Source organism: Myotis nattereri, assembly GCF_964212035.1.
Source record: "Myotis nattereri genome assembly, chromosome: 9".
Taxonomy (NCBI): domain Eukaryota; kingdom Metazoa; phylum Chordata; class Mammalia; order Chiroptera; family Vespertilionidae; genus Myotis; species Myotis nattereri.
The window spans coordinates 54,726,518-54,737,599 of record NC_138084.1 but is presented as its reverse complement, the minus strand read 5'-3'; positions in this window follow the sequence as shown (position 1 = coordinate 54,737,599).

Below are 11,082 nucleotides of genomic sequence, written 5' to 3'. Positions count from 1 at the left end.
CCATTTCACACCAAAGTGTTAATGACATAGCTAAGGCGTTTGCGTTTGTAATCTATTTTAAATAGGAAAGCCCCCAAATACATGTTATTGTGTGGTGTTTCTCAAATGTGAGAGAAACCCATATTCTCCGCTATTCTAAGGGCAAAATTTTCTTAGACCTCCTCAGTATTGGCTTAAATTATTTTCTTTAAAAATGTTGCCTATAGATATAGGTATATACACATATAACCAGATATAAGCTTAAGTTACAGCGTTTGAACAACTCTGGAATAAATCCAAAACAAATTTATAAATAACATAAAATCCTCCTCCCAGAACTGTAAAATTCGAGTTAGTAATGTTTACTCAACTACTAGCCTTACGTGGTGCTGACTGCCTAGGTTGGGTCCATTTGAGTTCTGTGTGGCTCTCCACTGTCATGGTGTATGAAGTGCCCTGCATTGACCCCATTTTCTCACCTTTTTCCTGTTCCAGCGATCACACCTTTCCTCACTCCCTGTGTCATTGTAATACAGCCTTGGACTCTAACACATCGCTTAGAGATGAACTTTGTTTCTGTTCCTTTGTTATTAGCATCAGAACTGAAGTGGGAGCTCTTGGTGTCGAGGCCCGGCACACATAAGCACTGAAATCAGGAACAAGTACTTGGTATCATTCACTTGTTATCATAAATAGGAAAAAATTACATTATGAATCTTCAAGAGTCTGGAGCACCCAACTGGAGAAACACCATTAAAAGCCAAATACTTACTAGAGGAGCTGAGGATGGAATTGGAAGGAGGGAGAGAAGGGACAGACTTCCCAACTATGCTCCAGTTGTATTAGTTTTACTCCAATTCAACAAATATTTACTTAAGCACACATTACACATAAAGCATTGTGCTGGGCTCCAAATGAAAGAGATGGCCACAGGAAGACAGAACAGGACATAAATGAAAGGCATTTATTTATGGCATTCAACTGTGGGAGCACCACTCCAGGCTCTTCCACTTCTTGGCTGTGTAGCTTTTGGCTGAGCTTTTCTGTGCCTCAGTTTCCTCCTCTGTAAAATGAAGACTACCTCATAGGGTCGTTGGAAGAACTGAGTGAATTAATACACACAAAATGGTTAACACACTGCCTGGCACAGAGCAAGCCCTCAGTAAATACTGGCTATGTTATGTCTGTTATGCCACAAGAACGCCCCTTAGCTTCGTCTTGCACACCCCGGCCCACTTTGACATTCATTAAAGCTCCTTTGTCCTGGCAGCTTTAAAAATAACATTGCAACCAAGTTAGGGAGGAAGAATCACAGAGAACAAGGTAATTATTGCCATCATCCAGAGTCAGAAACTGAGACACCTAAGGGCCCAAAAGCACATCTCTCCCCTATCGCCATTCCCACAGCTGGTCTCAGGCCTATTGGCCCTACCCAGGCAGAAGCTCTCCCTACAGATGACCCAGGGGAGCTCAGGGCTTGAACAAGCACCACAAGCTTCTGTTGTTTCCTGGAGCTGTCAATAGTAAAATGAGAGGATACTGTGGCTCCAAGGTTGTCGCTGTGATTGCCGTAAGGACAACGTTGAGGACAGATGTATAGGGTACTTTGACCTCCAACAGAAACACCCTGTGTAAATAGCAGGTATCCTTTGCTTTCCTTTTTGTATTTGCTCACTCCTCTCCCTAAATAACAAAATAAGAAAACCAAAATCCTCACTGCTTAAGAATTAAATTCAACTCCATAATTGTAATTCTCAAATACTTTCCATATGTATAGCAATTGAATGCAGCCAATCAATGTCTCTCTCTCTCTCTCTCTCTCTCTCTCTCTCAAAAAAAAAAAAAAAAAAAAAAAAAAGCAATATACCCTAGCTTGTTTGGCTCAGTGGATAGGACGCTGGCCTGTGGACTGCAGGGTCCCAAGTTTGATTCCAGTCAGGGGCACATGCCCGGGTTGTGGGCTCGACCCCCAGTGGGGAGGCGTGCAGGAGGCAGCCGATCAATGATTCTCTCTCATCATTGATGTTTCTATCTCTCTCTCCCTCTCCCTTCCTCTCTGAAATCAATAAAAATATATTTTTAAAAAAGCAATAAAAAGTATTTTTTAAGAAATTCATTCAGGTCAAGGCTCAGACATTTACTTAGTTCCAGCTCTGTATAAGGTGACTGTATAGGGGCAAATAATCATCACCTTTAGGAAATTATGCTACAAATATAAACAAAGCAAACTCAACGATAGGAGAAAGTGAGATAGGGCTGGGTCAGGCTACAGCTAACGAGCATGGAAGAGGGGATCATTCATTCTCAGGCAGGGGTGAAGGCTCCTATAAGGTGGTAGAATTTGAGCTGAAACTCAAAGGAGGAAGTTTGAGCAAGGTTTGAACAAACATCTCATTGGTTCCTCCACTGTAGAAATGAGAAAATCAGTGGGTGAGTGAAAGGGGTACAACAAGGATTGGATTTTAATTATGGCTATGTTTCCTGAATGCATAGTATGTGCCGTGTAGTATGCAGGTAATCTTCAAGGCAAACAGAAAACTGGAGACTATGATTATCTCCATTCTGCAGATGAGGAGACTGAGGTTCAAAGTAGTTTAACAGGATAGTCAGTGTTTTGCAATGATGACTTCTGCTCAGTCTCTTCCACTCTTTTTATCAGGCTCCATTTCGTTTTATATTGCTACCCAGACCTGCCTTTTCTCACGTTTACAGTAAGAGGGTTGCTGATGTCTTTGAAGCTCTAAACATCCTTTTGATTCTATCTTGCTTTTGTTGCTGTTGTGCAATCCCTTAGTAATGACCTATTAAATGGCCTCAGGGCAGGAGATGGGACTGAAAGATAACTGGAAACAGGGTGACAGGGCAGTGAGAGATTCAGTGCCAACTCTAAACTGCTAAACTCAATTTCAGTGCTTACTTTTCTTTCTTTTTTTAAATTGATTTCAGAGAGGGAGGGAGATGGGGGAGAGAGAGATAGTAACATCAATGATGAGAGAGAATCACTGATCGGCTGCCTCCTGCAGGCCTCCTACTGGGGATTGAGCCTGCAGCCCGGGCATGTGCCCTTGACTGGAATCAAACCGGGACCCTTCAGTCCACAGGCCGACAATCTATCCACTGAGCCAAACCAGCTAGGGCATCAGTGCTTATGTTTCATGAGGCCAAGATCTATATGCAGCTTCACAACTTGTCAGTTTGAAAGTTATCAATCAATGAGGATTATTGCAAAGGAGATAAAATTACATATTTAAAAATCATTCCCATGTGGTTTCATTTCCATGATACTATAGATCTAGTGGGTTACTTAGTAAGTAAAGGGGTTTTCAGCACCATGTAGTGAGTATAAAGAGGAATGGACCAAGTGAGCATCCCTACCATGGGGGCCTTGGGTAGCAAAGAATGGGAATCCAATTTAGAATTCCGACTGACTTGGATTCAATTTAGAGTTTATATAGTTGCTGGGTGACCGTGGTCAAGTTTCACACCTCAGTTTCCTCATCTGTACAATGGAGCTAATTGAGGGCTGTTGTAAGGACTCCTTGAGTTACTCAGTACAAAAAGCACACAGCACCGGGCTCAGCACAAAACAAATTCCAAATTGGCATTACCTATTATTAATATTATTACTACTACTACTGTCAGTGCTCAACAAATGTTTTAAAATTTGTTGAATGAATGAATCAAATTATTATAGTATCAATGCCAAAAAGTTTAATCCAGGCTTTCTAAGAAAAAATTATCTCTTGTTCAAACGCAGATCTTCTTGTCATAGGTCTGGTCTATAGGCAACAAAGTGTTTCTTAGTATCAAATTTAGGAAATATTACAATTCAAATGGGAGCCAGGATTGTATTTTTTTTTAAATATATTTTATTGATTTTTTACAGAGAGGAAGGGAGAGAGATAGAGAGTTAGAAACATCGATGAGAGAGAAACATCGATCAGCTGCCTCCTGCACACCTCCTACTGGGGATGTGCCCGCAACCCAGGTACATGCCCTCGACCGGAATCGAACCTGGGACCTTTCAGTCCGCAAGCCGACGCTCTATCCACTGAGCCAAACCGGTTTCGGCAGGATTGTATTTTTTGTCTTCTAATCTCCACTTATGGTACTATCAGTTCTTTTGCTCAATAAACATCTATTGAACCACTAATATTGTCAAGTCTATATATTTGTCAGTGTTTTAAGGGCAAAGCCAGATTTTATTTTTTGATGGTAGCTTTAAAATATTACACAGTAAAAAAATAAAACTACAACAGGCTTCCATAATTTAAAAAAAAAAAAAAACTAACACAAAGAACCACCAAAAAAACACAAACAAACCAAAACCACAAAACTTTACTGCACTTAATTTTTTCAAAAGTATTTGTATTGCACTTAAAAACCTTTTAAAATTTTCTGTTTTCGTTAAGTATAGACCTTTTATTTTAAGTGTTTGGAAATACAAGTAGTACACTCTGAATATAAAAATGTAAAGGTATAATATAGAAAAGCTTAATATATAATGTAGTTGTATAGTTAAATTGTCATACATGGTACCTTAAAAAAAGGCTGCCCATCAAAGAAAGCTTTATTCTAATCCTACTTAAAAGACTATAGCATCTAAAATTATTAGGAAGAAAAGCAGGTTTTGGCACCAGCCATTTCCTGTATACTGTGAGCATTATTTTAAACTGAAAAATTAGAAACATTTTGAAATAACTGTGTGTTTCTAATTTTCTCTGGTTAAAATGAGAGTCTCTGGAGGCCAGAGCTGGATTTCTCTGATGTACTCTAATTTGTATACTGGATCTCATGATCAAGAACAAAAGAGAAAATAAAGACTTTTTTTCTTCCTTTAACTTAAGGAGAAGCAGCAGAGCCACTGGCCTTGAAATAGACTTTAAAAACCTTTGGACATTCTGTTTGCATTTACACTATAAAAATTTCTACCAAATCTCTGTATCTTTAAAAGGAATTTTTGGAGTGTCTTTTTGTTTTTAATTTATGTTTATATTTATCCATAAGTATTGGATTCTCTTTTCTGTGTTAAAAGGAGTGAGCTTTTATGCGGTTAAATATGGGATCTGGATATTCAAATTTAGCATCTTTTATGAGGTTTCTTCTCCTTTTTCCACAGGCAAATTCTACTCATATTCAAGCTCTCAGAAACCCTTCAGTGCTAGAGATATAAGTCTATTCTCTGTGTTTCAGAGAATTGTATTGAAATTATATCTTACATTGTAGTTATATATTTAACCATTCAACCTCTAGTGGTCCAGAGTTCTTTATGAGCAGGAACTCTGTCTTGTTCCTTTTTCAAATCTTTATGGTTGTCTAGTCTGTATATGTATAATTATTGTCTGGTCTTATAATCACACAGAGAGCCTGGTTCATTTTAATGAGCTTAAAATATCAGAGCTGAAATAACTTGGCTGGCCAGCCACTAGGAACAGGGCACATAGTATATGAAATTTTACCGCTGGGGCTCCCATATTTTCCCAGATATGAACCCCAATTTCTGTTTGATGCCCATTGACCATTCTTTCCTTATGGACCATGTCAAAATTTTCACTTGGCCTGTAATTGCATTTCACTGTTCATGCCACGGCTGCCTGATGGCACTCTAGGCATCATCTGTCCATGACTGTGACATTCCCACCGACTCTCTGCAGAAACCTTGGAACATACTCTGGCTGCCACAGGGTGTTCTGAATCACTCTGCCGGGATTCCCAATAGGAGTGTAGGTCCTATTGGACAATATGTGTTTCCCAAACTCTGTTTCCGCCCACACTCTGAAAGATGTTAATAGACTATCCATGGGGGAAAAAAAGGTAGTCAAATATGCATACTGACCGCCAAAACCGGTTTGGCTCAGTGGATAGAGCGTTGGCCTGTGGACTGAAGGGTCCCAGGTTCGATTCCGGTCAAGGGCATATACCTTGGTTGCGGGCACATCCCCAGTAGGAGGTGTGCAGGAGGCAGCTGGTCGATGTTTCTCTCTCATCGATGTTTCTAACTCTCTATCCCTCTCCCTTCCTCTCTGTAAAAAAAAAAAAAAATCAATAAAAATATATTTTAAAAAAATATGCACACTGGCCTTTCAAATGCTCTGAGAAGTCCTGAGTAGAGAAACCTGCTTAAGTTCATTGATTTCAATGATATCCAATCAATTTTATTTGACTGTGGACTCTCCCCCCCGCCCTCCCCAATGCGGTAGCAACATTTCATAGGACATCGGAGTTCTATAGGGTGCAGTTTGAGAAACACCATCCCTAAGCTAACTCCACTTCCGGGGCTGACCCCCTTCGGTTCCCGACATGTGGTGTGTGTGCTTTTATTGCCTCAGTACTTTTGCTCATATTTGAAACTCTTTCCTTCATATCCACTTGTCTCAATTCTACTCATTTTTAAAAAGCCTAACAATGTCACATCCTCAGCAAAGTATTTTTGTTGGCCTTTGATTTCCCATAACACTTTCTACAACTTCCTCATGGCTCTTGTAATTTCATTTATTTTCTTATCAGTTTACTTTTTCCCTCTCCTACTACTGAATACTGTGGTTTGAATCTCTGATCTGCACCTCTTTTGCTAGCTGTACTGGTTTGTGTCTTGACAGGAACACAATTTTTCCTTGATTGGTTCAAACGAAAGACTTTCATGAAGTCACTACTTACAGAGGTGAGGACAGGGCTGAGGGAACAAACAAGAATGGAGAGGCCTGGGGTCTAGCAACATGGGGAAGCCATCACTACCGTTAGGGCAGAAGTGGAAGGGGGAGATGCTATGAAGGGCCCGGTGATGAGTGTAGGCGCAGTGGCGGGGTTCTGCAGCCAGGAGCTGTGCAGTCTAGGGAGGGATGCAGCTACTGCGAGGGATCCGGTGCCCAGGAGGGAGGGAGTGGGAAAGAAACATCCCGACCTTTCCTCCACCCTCTGATCTCTGGGGCCTGCCAAGTCAGCTCAAAAGGGAGCCAGGTTGGCTGTCTGCAAGGCTCAGTCTCCCAGGCAGAGAGCAGGGCAGTGAAGGGTGGAGAATTGCTGGGCGGGAGGCAGATAGAGAACAGCCAGCACACAGAGAAAGCCTCTGGGGCCTCGTTTGCAAAATAGGATGGTGACAATACCCTCCTGCTAGGGTTATAGTGAGGATGAAATTAGGAAATGCATCAAAATATCATCAATATGCCATACGGTGCCTGCTTCTCCAATTATGTTAGCTCCCATTTTTACTATTATTTTATCACTATTATTATTATTATTGCTATAGCAACTCTATGGATAGCTATAAGTATAAAAGCTCATTGAGGAAAGTATCATGTGCTGGTTATTTTGTAGTCCTTACACATCCAGCACAAAACCCCCACTCATCAGAGCAAGGCCCCAAATGGACCGCATTTTGTAGACGATAGGGAGCCCTTCGGACAGAGATAATAGGGCCTCCCTTGGCTGTTTTGACTGACATCTGCAGCCAACCTGACCTTGAAAACACCCAACAATGAGCTGAATTTGAGACTTACGTTTAGTTTCCAGCAAATTGCTCGGACACCTCTGAGACATGGCTGGAAGCCTCTGGTTTCCCCCTCGGTGGCAGGGAGGGGTCCTGAAAAACAAGCCAGCTCCCCAGGACTCCCACCTGCAGCTGTCCCTGCGAAGAGCAGTGATTTCTCATCATTTGAAAGCAAAGCAAGGACAACCAGCCCAAGGGTGAAGCAGGAAGGCTTGTCTCTACAGAAGCAATTTGCTTCCTGCTCTCTCAGCCCAGCCACCTGTTTTCTTTTAAACACAGGATCACCTGGCTCCTGCTGCCCTGGGTACACAGATTGGGGAAACCACAAGAATAACCATCCGTGTCCCTTTCCCCTTCAAAGTCTGCAGAAGGACTGGAGCCAGCTCTCCGCCTGACACAGAGGAGGCTGAGTGAGAGCGCCCTGCCCCAGGAGCGGTGGGGGGAGGTGGACTTACCCACATGAAGGCAAGTGGCTGTCACTGCTGGTGGCCGTCCACAGCCGCCTGTGCTCTTAGAGGAAGGACAGGTTCGGAGGGTGACAGCTCTAGGGAGCCTGTCACCCTGACAGGGCAATAAAGGTCACGCCGGGAGGAGATTCCAGTACTGACACCAGCAGCTGCAGGTGGGACCTTCCTTCAGGGAGGAGTGACATTTTATCCGGGTTTTCGGCAGACTAAAATTAGTGGGAAGACACGAGATCCTGTGGTGCCTGCAAGTAGTTGTTCCATTATTGTCTTGTCCTGAAAAATCAAGGCAGAAGCCAAGACTGTTAATAAACGGCTCTGAAGTCACCGTGTCCACGAGCCTCCCACTCTCTGAGGGCCCTGCCGGCTTTGGCTGGAGCACACAGACGTCGTCTGTCTTTCCCCAAGGCTGGCTGGGTCCCTGTTTGGACAACAGTGCACAGCCAGAGTGAGGGTATCTTCTCCAGATGAGCAGTGGGTCCACTCCATCAAACAGAGGGATAAGAGGTGACCGAGTAGTCTGGGAATCGTGCTGCTGATAAAAATTAGCTCCCCCTACCCACTGTGACACCATCCAAAAGGACAGTATATATATTTGCTTTAAAATGTTGAAATGAAAAAGGCATTTGGCTCTAATCCAAGAAGATCCAGGAAGGCCCAACCCAGTCCTAAACCACTATGACCTCACAGTTGTATAAATAGCATATTGGTAAAGTGAGGTTATCCAAGTTATCTACTCTTTCAGGACAAGAGATGGCAATCTCTCTCTCTCCTTCTGTCTTTTTTTAACAACGCAATTAAATTGAACTATTAAACCCTTAAGACCCTTTCTGCAGAAAAACTAAAAACAAATAAATGACAAGCCTTTGATTTGTTAGACTGCCCTTTGAAGGGTTGGTTGCTGACTTCAAGGCAAATTCCAGTCTTGGTAGCAGCCCCCCAACCTCAGCTTCAATCGAAATTTTATTATCAACTCTTTCATCCGCTGCCCAAGGAGCTCAAAGCTTCAGGGAAATGCTGTTCACTCAGATGTGGGGTATTCTTGATCTAAGCTTGATAGGACTCAACCTTTGCATGTGAACTCATACCTGCCTGACTAGAGGAGGAAGGCTGAGTGAGCCATTAAATTGTTTTGTGTTCAATTGTACTTTTAAAAGTATGTTTTGTTGTTTTTTTGGTAAAAGTACTTATACCATTGGCATAGTTAACATGTATCTTAGCAACAGCTACGTATTATTTATAACCCTGAACAGTAGAAGTGAGTATCTCTCTCTTCACTGAGGTTCCCAGTAGTTAAAGAACATTCCTGGTTTGAAGTGTTGAAGAGGGGATTTAAATCCAGGACTCTCTACCCCAAGCCCATATATCATACAGTTTCCCATATTGTTTCTGTGAGGATGATGTCAGATACAAGAGTGGAAAACTCTGACCCAGGCTGGCTTAAACAATAATAAGGAAATGGATTATCTCACATATTAAGAAGTTCAAGGGTGGGGTGGCTCCAGGTGAGGGGCACTCAAGGCTCCAGCTCTGCTTCTCTTGGCTTTGCCCTTTTCTGCATTGGTGCTGCACGCAAGCTTGTGGCAACATGGAGGGAGAAATAATAAGCAAATACCATATACAGTTACATTCAGGAGAAAAATATGGGGAGTTTCTCAACGTATGTCTCTCTCTTAGGAGCAAGAAAATGATACCACTTCCCAGACCTCTGTTCATATCGCAATGGCCAGAATTCAATGGTCATAAGTCCTTTGCTAAGTCACTCACTGGCAAGGGAAGGAAGTTATCTGTTGGCCTAAGGCAGGTAGCATGGAATAATTGGAAGGGCTCTGGATTGGGGGTCAGAAATCTTGGGTTTTCATCCTAGTTCTGTCATCTACTTAGTTATAAAAACTTGCCGGTTGCTTAGCTCCCTTAGACCGTACTTTTCCTTATTGGTAATACAGGCTAATGGTCCCTGTCCTACTGATCACAGGGTTGTGAAGCAGGAAGGAAGTACTGTGCATACAAGTATTTTTTAAAATGTATCACACGACTTATTAGTACGTGCATGTTATTGCTTTGGTCAACATGGCTCAAAGTGGACTGTTGGTCGTGAGACACTTTTTCAATTGCATTTATACGTAGTGCTTGATCATCGTTTAGAATTTTTAAGGCTTTGTCAAAGATTTACTTGAATTTTACTTTTCTGTTAGAAAATTAATAGTGCAAAAATAGGGGGAAAGTGTGAAATTTAGTACAGAAGAAAGGCAATTTTAAAGCATCCTCATGAACTCTGATAGTATCTGTTTATATACAGATAGCTTGTTTATAAGTTATTTTTTATATTCATCAAAAGGCAAGTTTTCTAAAATTCTGTGAAACAATCTTTCTCACTCCTTTTTAAAAAAATATATTTTTATTGATTTCAGAGAGGAAGAGAGAAAGCTAGAAACATCAATGATGAGAGAGAATCATTGATCGGCTGTTTCCTGCACGCCCCACAATGGGGATCACGCCTGCTACCTGGGCATGTGCCCTTGACCGGAATTGAACCTGGGACCCTCAGTCCACAGGCTGATGCTCTATCCACTGAGCCAAACTAGCTAGAGCTCACTCCTTCTTTTATACCAATTTAATAAGCTTATGTGGAACATTATTGGGAGGCAGGGGTGGATGCACTCAAAACTGAATCCGAAACAGACCCTGTCTGAAAGAGAGTAGTAGGGAAGACTTCTAGAGAGCAGATTAGGTAGCACAAATCTATAAGTAGCTACAATAAAATGTAGAAAGATAAGAGGAAGTGACAGGTCAAGTCCCAAGGAGTGAAGAGATAAAGGGGTGTAAGGCTTTAGAAGGTTCCCAGCTATGGAGTTCAGGACAAGGCTGGGATTTAAGCATTTGGACAGGGAATAGCTCTCACCTAGGCTCTCCATCAGACCTGCTCTGAAGACTTCAATACCCAGCTAGAAGGCATAATCCTTGAATATAAATTGCATGAGTTGCTTTAGCAAATTAATCAAACCCAAGGAGGAGGCGGTGGGAACCTCTGATTTGTAGTTAAACGGAATAGAAGTTATGGGTAATCTGGGGACCTACCAGTGAAGTTGGGGAGCAGTGTTTTAGGACTGAGACCTTAACCTGTAGGACTTAACTTGTGGAGTCTGACACCAT